Source organism: Schistocerca gregaria, chromosome 8 (assembly GCF_023897955.1).
Source record: "Schistocerca gregaria isolate iqSchGreg1 chromosome 8, iqSchGreg1.2, whole genome shotgun sequence".
NCBI lineage: Eukaryota > Metazoa > Arthropoda > Insecta > Orthoptera > Acrididae > Schistocerca > Schistocerca gregaria.
In genome coordinates, this window is record NC_064927.1 from 475,309,024 (window position 1) to 475,319,216 (window position 10,193).

Below are 10,193 nucleotides of genomic sequence, written 5' to 3' on the forward strand. Positions count from 1 at the left end.
ATTAACTGCATCCAGTTGCTGACCTGCTGTATTGTAGCTAAATGATAAGGGATCTTTCTTTCTATGTATTCGCAGCACATTACACTTGACTACATTGAGATTCAATTGCCATTCCCTGCACCATGCGTCAATTCGCTGCAAATCCTCCTATAGTTTCAGTACAGTTTTCCATTGTTACAATCTCTCTATATACTACAGCATCATCCACAAAAAGCCTCAGTGAACTTCCGATGTTATCCACAAGGTCATTTATATGTATTGTGAAAAGCAACGGTGCTGTAAAGAGAGTCGGCGCTGTACAAGGGACAGATGGAAACAAGTAATTTTCGGTGGTGAATCACGCTATACCTTTTTGAAATCCGATGGAAGGGTTTCGGTTTGGCGAATTCCTGGAGAACTGTACCTGCTCTCATGTTTAGTGACAAAAGTGTAGTATAGAGGTACTGGTGTTTCAGTGCGGGGATGTACTACGTGGACAGGGTGTGGTCCCTTTATTGCGCTTAAGAAAACGATAAATTCTGAAGGATATGAACACATTTTACTGAGTACATTAGAGGAACAGTTCGGAGACGATGATTGTATCAGCATGACAATGGACCCTGTCATAAGGCAGCGTCCGCGAGGCACGGGACTGTGGACAATAACAGTGTTGAAATGGACTGGCCTGCCGAGAGTCCGGACCTGAACCCAATATAAAACCCTCGGGATGAGTTAGAAAGTCGATTCGCTCCAGATCGGTGCGTACAGCATCAGCCACTAGCTTCACTAGTTTGGATTCTTGAGAAAGAATGGGGTGCCATTCCTCCACATACATTTAGGTAACTCGTTAAAAGTGTTACCAGCAGAGTACACGCCGTCGTTAAGGCGAAAGGTGGACATAGCGTCATGGGAAGCTGGCTGCGGTGTTTTCACTCGACGATAAGTTCCATTCTGCACAGGGCACATTCTGCTTCTTTGGGCTATAAAATTTAGTATATGTCTGACGTTCATCAAGTTTTTTCTCATCTGAGGCATTCTCCAGACCTGACGCCCAACGACTTCTGCCTCTTCTCACAGATGAAAAATCATTGCGTGGCAGGCGTTTCCAGAATGATGACAAGATGCATTCCGAGATAGAACGTCTTCTGAACAGGCAGAAAGCAGTCTTCTACAACCAAGCTCTCCCCCAAGTCGTTCATGGTTCGGAAGAACTGTCTCGCATTGAACGATGAATTTGTAGAGAAAGGCTAAGAGCACCACCAAGTTTCATGGTCACAGCTTGAGTTTTACGAGATGACTGGAACATCTTTCATGCCCGAGTATTATGACATTTCTGGAGGCCCTAAAATCCCGTATGTAGCAATCGACATGGGTTCCGGAAACGAAGATTGTACGAAACCCATTTCGTTCTGTTCGTGAACGAGGCACACGAAGCAGTAGACACAGGCGCCCAGGCAGATTTTCGAAAGGCGTTCAGTACAGTTCTGCATGCCGCCTACTAAACGTGCGGAATATCAGACCAACTGTACAACTGAACCGAAGAGTTAGCATCAAACAGAGTACAACATATCATTTTCACATGTTCAATGGAGAGAAGTCTCTAGAGCCAAAAGTAACACTCAGTGGAGTGTTTTGGATGATTACTATTCACGATTCGGAAAGTCAGGAACGATCCGTCGCGAAATGGAAATCACAGTGAAAATCCGATGAAGTTTTGCACAGGTGTATTGGGCAGTGTCTCTAGTATGCCGGTCGATCGCATTACGTCATTCGTTTTAGTTCTGAGCTCACAGGGAGCACGTAAAGATACCTAGAAAAATAGTGTCTCACGCCAAGTACGAGGGGCTGGTGAGTAATTTCGCCTGAAGCTATGCAGACAACATTACATAAACAGTTGTGCGTCTCCTTCTTCAAGACAACTCTCAGTCACATCCTGCAGGGGCAATGACGATGCTCCTGCATCGTTTTCAATTGGAAATGTTTGATTACCCACAATACAGCCCGTAATTGTCTCCCTCTAATTTCCATTCACTTTGGCTTCCATTTCGCGACCTATCGTTCCTTACTTTCCGAATATATATATATATATATATATATATATATATATATATATATATATATATATATATATATATATATATATATGTATAGGGTGGGCCAAAAGTACGGAAACACGCTGATAAAATTAAAATGGAGTAGGAAACAAGGACACAGAGTCCCTACACACGAGGAACGGGTTGGGGGAAACTTTATACGCTATACCACCAACATGTTGGCCATCTTGAAAGCCGCCATCTTGGATTCAACTCCAAAATTTCAAATTGGAATGTGGTCATGTGACATATCAAACAGATAGAGAATTTCACCAGAAAAACAATGCCGTTGTTATTTTAAACATAGCTTTATTCATTTTCGGGTTATAGACAATTACTTGCGACTCTGAAAAATGAGAGCTGTAATCAAGAAAAAAGTTAATGAAATCAGAGACAGAAAAGAATTGGATGATTATTTCCCAAAATTGAACTGAAAGCAAATGATACTAAATACAATGTGCTATAAGCGTAATTCTGTAAATATATCTTCAGTTTCCAGTAAGTTCCAGAGACAGAAAAGAATTGGATGATTATTTCCCAAAATTGAACTGTAAGCAAATGATACTAAATACAATGTGCTATAAGCGCAATTCTGTAAATAAATCTTCAGTTTCCAGCGAGTTCCACGTAAGGAGTGGGGTGAACTTTCAAGTGTGACATGTATAATGTTTTATAAACACGGCAATGGTAGTTTTCTGTGCATTGTACTTTCAGATTAACCGTTTTTTTCTGTTATCCGTTAACGTTTTGGACCGCATAAACATGTGTAACCAGGAACTTGCTGTGCTATCAACTTACAATACTTCGTTACAAACTAGTAACAGTATTCCTAGATCCAATTGCACTTATTGATAAGGAACCTATTCATGTAAAACTAGAGAAAATATTAGAATGGAAGATAGTCAAATGGGGGTGAAATGACGATTTTAATCTGATTATGGTATTCAGTAAAATTTTATATCCTTTACCTAAGAAAAATCTCTCAAAAAAGAATCTAAATCGATTGACTTCAAGATATCGTTTTCAGTGGCCGAAGTTGACAGTCCACACAATAGTTCTTGAGAGAGTTATACCTGCATCAATTTGAGGTTTGAAAATCTTCTTTCACAACTAACTACAGAAATAGCTAAAGTCAGGAGCACTCACAAGCTTACATAAATATTGAAAAAATAATCAATAAAAATGACTTTCGTGACATAAGATAACGAGCACTTGGAAATGTCCAGTTCGAAGAATGGGCGCTAAGATCAGAACTTCATCGCTTATTTTTTTCCAATGGATATTACATTCGTAAACATCATTTAACACATTCTATGAAACCAAGTATGCGGCTTTTAGTTTCCCATCATCCCACGCCTTCTGATCATGAATATCGCACAGACAGCTTGAAGCTCTTACTATGACTATCCACAAGCTGAAGATTAAAATGGTTCACATGGCTCTGAGCACTATGAGACTGAACTTCTGAGGTCATCAGTCCCCTAGAACGTAGAACTACTTAAACCTAACTAACCTAAGGACATCACACACATCCATGCCCGAGGCAGGATTCGAACCTGCGACCGTAGCGGTCGCGCGGCTCCAGATTGTAGCGCCTAGAACCGCTCGGCCACAAGCTCAAGTATATCGGTTAGTGAGCATCTCGAAAATAAGACAGAAAAAACTGACTCCAACGGAGCGTTCCGCATCACCTCCATCAACACGTTCATCGTTAGACTCATAGATGAATTGCTATTTCGCTCTCCTGGACGAATTTTATTTTCTGAACGAGATCCAAGTTTGTCACCAAGCACTTTCGCATCTGTTATCACACTAGTAAAGCCCTCTTATCATCTCATCTTCTTAAAAAAGGTACCAAGGCTTTCAACTAGATTCCAAGAACTCTGAAGGCTTACATTAACTTTGGAGAGCTTTGCTGACCATGTCGATGATAAAGATAATTTCATACCAGCCCACTACACAACAAAGTAATCAACGTTCTTGCAGTGTTCTTGCAATACCATTGTCACTGCTTCTTCTTCCAAAAGCATCTACTTTAGAATCTTCGCTAGCTTCATAAACAGCACCATGCGCTTGTCCATTGTAATATCTTAAGACGCTCCAAAGCACTATTCGGCTTTCCCTTTGGGTATCGCTGGGAGTTATTTCAGTGAGATTAGATAAATGCTTCTTCAAAGAAAGTACCGCACCGATAGGGAGATGCAGAAGATGAATTGAAACCTTCGTGAACTGTACTGAGAAAGTTGACAGCACCGGAACATGACAACAATACATTACCCATGACAAGATTTCACGGATTAGTCCCACAGGGGACAAAAAGTCTCGATGGTTAAGGACTTTAATTACTTTTTGAAGTCAAAAATTTTTCTATTTCGTAATCGAACCATTATCATATCTTTAGCCTCGCACATTTTGCAAAGAAATCTGCCGTCTTAACATCTCACTTACGAGAACATCGGTTAGACATTTTATAGCAGTGTCTGCTACGAAATAAAGTCTAGGAACGTTTCTATGATAATTATTTCTCATAAGGCTCTGTCTCAACGAAACGAACGACCCCTGACATTTCCTCTGCGTGTCTCACATCAATAGTACACTCTAAAGTAACTGAGTGCTATGTTATTTTTTTAATTCATTCATTTAATATGTAATCTTGAACAGATATTTAGAACAGAGTGATGAATGCTATTTTGTCAAATAATGATAGTTTTGGAGAACCCCACACCCTATATACACATTTTGCACGTGGACACCTACGGCGCCCCTCTCAGTTTGGCTCCTGAAGTACTCGCTTGTAACACTCGTGTCTTACATCGGCTCTGAGTGGACAGTTCACATATTTCCAACCCGTAAAAAACTTAAATGGTCATTCTGTAATGATAGCTCTCATCACTGAATTTTTCCGACTGTTATGTACATGGTTCGAAACTTGAGCGTAATATAGCGCCAGGTTTGCAGAGTGGCACAGTAGAATCATTGCTAACTGACGTATACGTCAGGAAAATTTTGAAATTTTTGCCAGGCGAAAAGAATCTATTTACTGCCGAAAAATGTAGTTTAGTTTAAATGACAGAGGTACACATATTCTACGTGCAAATTGTCTGTAACTATTAGTATATTGAGTAACTAGGAAGGTATTGTTAACATACACACGATTGTACATAGTCCTCATGAAGGTACTCCTGGGAAACGTTTGCATGTAACAACGTCACTGGAAGCTTATGATAACGAATTACTATTTGACTGTGACTGGAATAGTTTATTAGCCATCAGTGGAGAGTGGAAATAACTGCCGAAATGGGGCATCACTTGCACTGCTTCACTACTATCTAGCAACTTCCGACAGGGGTATAATTAAGGTTTTAGGAATCGACCACTCCTGGGCTGGAGGCTCCTACTGTTTTGACAGGATATACGACCTAAGGACCTGTGGGAGGAGGGGGAGGGCATTTGGCGCTAGTAAAAAAAACAGATTAGTTATTACTCAATTTATTGTTCAGTATACGTCTCATAGCTGTGGCCTGAGTGACGCCTGGTTGGTACGTAGGCTGCAGTGGAATCTGCCGTCTTCAGTGTGGCAGGATTCAGGCTACTGGAGGTCGCTGCATCAGCCTATAATACAGGCGAGTGCTCGTCTTGCGGGTTGCCGTCACGCCAATCTGCAGGCGCTCCCTGTGCAGCAGAACCATTGCGAAGGTGGTGTGACCGTGTTATTTGTGTTATTGATTTACACGTTGGTCTGAGAGCGCTCGGTCCTGCTCTGCTCACTGCTTGCATTGTGCCATCATATGGACCACGATGTCGGATGCCTTAATGTCCAATGTTGTCTGTTGCTCCTGGCCTGCCAATTAAGTTGGCCCTCTACCCCGTAGCCTATCACACCAGATTGGGTCCCTTTCTGGGACGGTGTTGGTGGATCCATGGACTACCCAAAAGGGGCAGCTTCGGTCCTGGACTCTGATGCCAGTTATCCGTGGTTACGGAACTATGGTGATTATGCCAGGCAACAAGAGTGTGACTTACACAGTGTGACAGTATTGGAACAGTTTTATACAAGGTGTTACACTATGATAGAGAATTGAGTATAAATGACATGGACACCATCGGTCCTAACGCCATCGCTCCTACTGTCTGACTGTGTCTAGGCTAGCTGGTCGTGGTATTCATATTGAAGCGAGGAGAGTCTTTGCTGAGAGACGTAATTCATAATGACCAAATCGGTACAGTTTATTACGAATGGTCAGCCGCCTCTGGCTCTGCTGCATTTGCTTAACTGGCTTGTTTCAGTACTATAACTGCTGCATCCGGTCCGTGACAGGCGTTGTTGCGACTTATCTTATGCATCTTACTCAATGATACGAGGGCAACGAAGGCAGTTGACTGTGCGCTTGTCTTACACTTTTCTGCTGAGCTCGATCACACTCTCACACGTATGTGATGACGTCACACTCTTGGCGACCAAGTAGACGTGTTGAAGTGTTTACGCCTATTTTCTGGCTTGAGTGGACACATCCTTGTGCTGAAGCAATGATGTCTTGGGAGCACTTAGAAAATTTTTTACTGTCCTGTTCACCTACCATCCCGGTGTGCAACAACGTCTTAATATTGCTGCGTATATATCAGTAGTTGAGACTGGATTGATGGACAGTAGACTATTTCATATGAGCTTTAACGACTGACTGATGATAAGCCACATCACGCTGAGATTTGTTCGTAGAAGATAATGTCATCTACTCTCTAGTGAAGTCAGCAGAAGATGTTGTTTATATTTTTGGACGGCGATGACGTAGAAACAAAATGGATCATTGACTGTACCTGCCAAAATTAATACATATGATACATATTTTGGATTTTTGGTAAAGGTAGTACCCGTAAATAAGAAGGTGGCAAAATAAATCAACCTTTGCTGTGATTCTGCTAAAAGGTCAGTAGGGTCTGACGTGTGTGTTGTTAGTAGTGATTCTTGGCTGCTCTAAAACATCATGAGTAAGAAAATTAAATTATTTTTGGTATAGGAACAATTATAGAATACTGCCTCTTACATACTTATTTAGAGAAAATAATGTCAGATTAATTTCGATCAATTTATGGTGTTCAATGTTTGGGATTACTGGACTGTATGCGATACGCAACTTCATTTTTTCATTAGTATTTTGACGTCATTATGAGGGGATTACAAGTCACTGCTATTGATTTTAACATAATAATAATAATACATAACGGAAAGGTATTTAAAACTATAAGCATATAAAAATATATGCAAATAGCTGCCATTTGTGTTCTCAACTGAAATTTCCCAGAACCTGAACATCTGTGTGGCGAGAGTGTTATCGCTAAGTTCTTTCACATTGAAAATCATAGTTCTTAAGACTATTCAAAAACTTTTTCTGATTCTTCCCCTATTGGGGAGGGGTTGTGCCTGCTAGTAACAGGGCTAGTTACATTAAGTTATAGTGGTACGTTAGGGCACAGTGAAGCTACTAATGCTGTATCCAAACATTACACGTTTGTTTTTACTGCTCATCCGCATTAACTCTCTTCTACATTTAGAGCTAGCTGCTATTTATCACACCAATCAGAAATTCTGTCTAAGTCACTAAACTTCATTTAAGTTCGAAACTTTCCCGTACAGCACAGCACTGTCAGCAAACAAGTGCATATTGCTGCCCCCCGTCTCCGCCAGATCATTTATGTGTGCAGGAAATAACAGCGGTCCTACAACACTTCCATTGAACTCTCTATCCCCTGCCGCTTCAGCTCGATACCACAATTCATCATACATAATGATGGTGAGTGGCGGCATGCTAGTCTGTCAGTAACCCATGACTAGATGGTTTCAGTGGGTGACGAATGTAGAGAACGTGGTGGCGAGTAGTGCTCCGTATCGAGGAAGGTCAGGATAGGAAGTGTAACATGGAATCTTGCGTTATCAAAATGGCTCTGAGCACTATGGAACTTAACATCTATGGTCATCAGTCCCCTAGAACTTAGAACTACTTAAACCTAACTAACCTAAGGACATCACACAACACCCAGCCATCACGAGGCGGAGAAAATCCCTGACCCCGCCGGGAATCGAACCCGGGAACCCGTGCGTGGGAAGCGAGAACGCTACCGCACAACCACGAGATGCGGGCTTTGCGTTATCCTGCTGAAAGATAGCGTCGCCGGACTTAACACAGCTACTGTCGAAACTGCCAGCTATGCAAACCAGAGGTGATTTTGTTGTGCACGCAGTGGTATCCCATACCGTCACACCAGGTGCTACGCTCCTATGATGATGAAGAATGGAATCTGGCAACAGGTGTTTTCCTTGGCGCCTCCACACATGATTACTTCCATCGTGATACTGTATGCAGTACTGGAGCTTGCCTGAGAAGATGACACTGTGCTATTCGTATCGCGAGTGGTGACACTGGTTGCGCAGCTGTCGGCGTAACGCTCTTTGCTGCGCTGTCAGGGAAGCCACGGCAGAGGTCACCACGATGACAATCTGTGGTGCTCCAGCTTTCATCGTGCTCTCTCTGAACATCTCACCTTGCTTCAAACAGGCCCATTTTTTTACGCAAAGCACGTGCCGTGGCTGTGTGACCCTGTACAGCCAACCGAACAATATGTCAGTCCTGTCGGGCGCTAGTCGTGTGAGGCTGTTGAGCTCTTGCATGGCGTTTGAGTATGGTCCTCTTCAATCCCCCAATTATACGTATGTGTGGCAACCTTGGGAGTCGAACAGCGTCAACAGTAGTATAGTGGAACAACCAAGCACCGCCCCAGTAGGCCACAGTTCTGTCTCAGTCGAATTCCGACACGTGCTGTTACACGTTTCTCCTTCTCACAAGAGGCGCGAGACGTTTTCTCACAACCAACCAACAATAAAATGCGATTTATATCTGAGGATCGCGCTACACAACCTTTCCTTACACGTGACTGTAGATAGCGGTATTCCTACCTATTTGGGTGGTTACACTGAAATGATGATCATTTACCCCTCCAGACATGTAGTACACTTCTTGCCATTTTTTTCCTTTGTTGCATGCTGCCATCACGGTGTTGCAGTTATAATGGCCAGCAGTGGATTTGTACATTTAATCAATTAATCGCAACAAGTTCTACACCACGCTGGACTGCTTCCACGACTACGCCTCACTGCCAGAGAATTAACACAAGAGATGTTCAGAAAGTAAGTTTCGTCATTGCCTCTCACGTGGATCCTTTGTTTACAAAAAAAAAAAAAAAGCATCACAGCATCATGAACTGTAGACCTTGCACTATTTTTCGACATAATCACCACTGACATTCATACATTTTTCGTAGAGTGCAATAAGTTAGAAGAAACCACTCTGGAAAAACTCGGCATCTTGCAATGCAAGGAAGTCTTACAGTCTGCACCACGTCAACGAGATAAATTTTACCAACAGTGCGACGACAGAAAATTCTAACAGTTATAAACATTATCTATCCGAGATGTGAGAAAACAGTGAAATAAATGATGATAAATAGTAATTATTCACATATATTTTATGATGTAATTGGACATATCGATGTGTATCATACAAAGGCAATGATAACAGTAAATTCCTTTTATGAACTGCGTTTGTCTTCCTTTGTTTTTACCTTTTGTTGGTTGGCTTTTGTAGGTTGTGAACGCAAGACGCATATCAAGCATTATCTGTGTTAATTATTTCTTTCCGCTGAAAGAAGCGCAGCCATTGATGATAACGATTTGTATCGAATTTTTATCTGTGTTTCTTAGGAAAAAATCAAAGATTTGCTTGATGAAAATTAGTCTAAATAGTGCACAATATGAAAGTAAAGTTTAATAAGCATTATATTTATCCTGTTGAAAGTTGATCTAACAATAGAAAGTCTCTATCAATTGTCTGCCGCCATCTTAACAATTATCTCAGCGGCAAATTCAAATTACGCAACTCTGCAGACATAAATGCCGAAGGCAATAAAAAGTGTAAAAATAAATGTGCACCGGTGGACCCGAACTCATTTTAATGAAAATAATTCGAATCAGATTGGCTCTTTAAAAACAGTGCTCATAGCACGATCCATATTGTGACATTACAGCCTTTATCACTGCGATTTTTAACATGTAAAAGTTTTTTTTTCTGT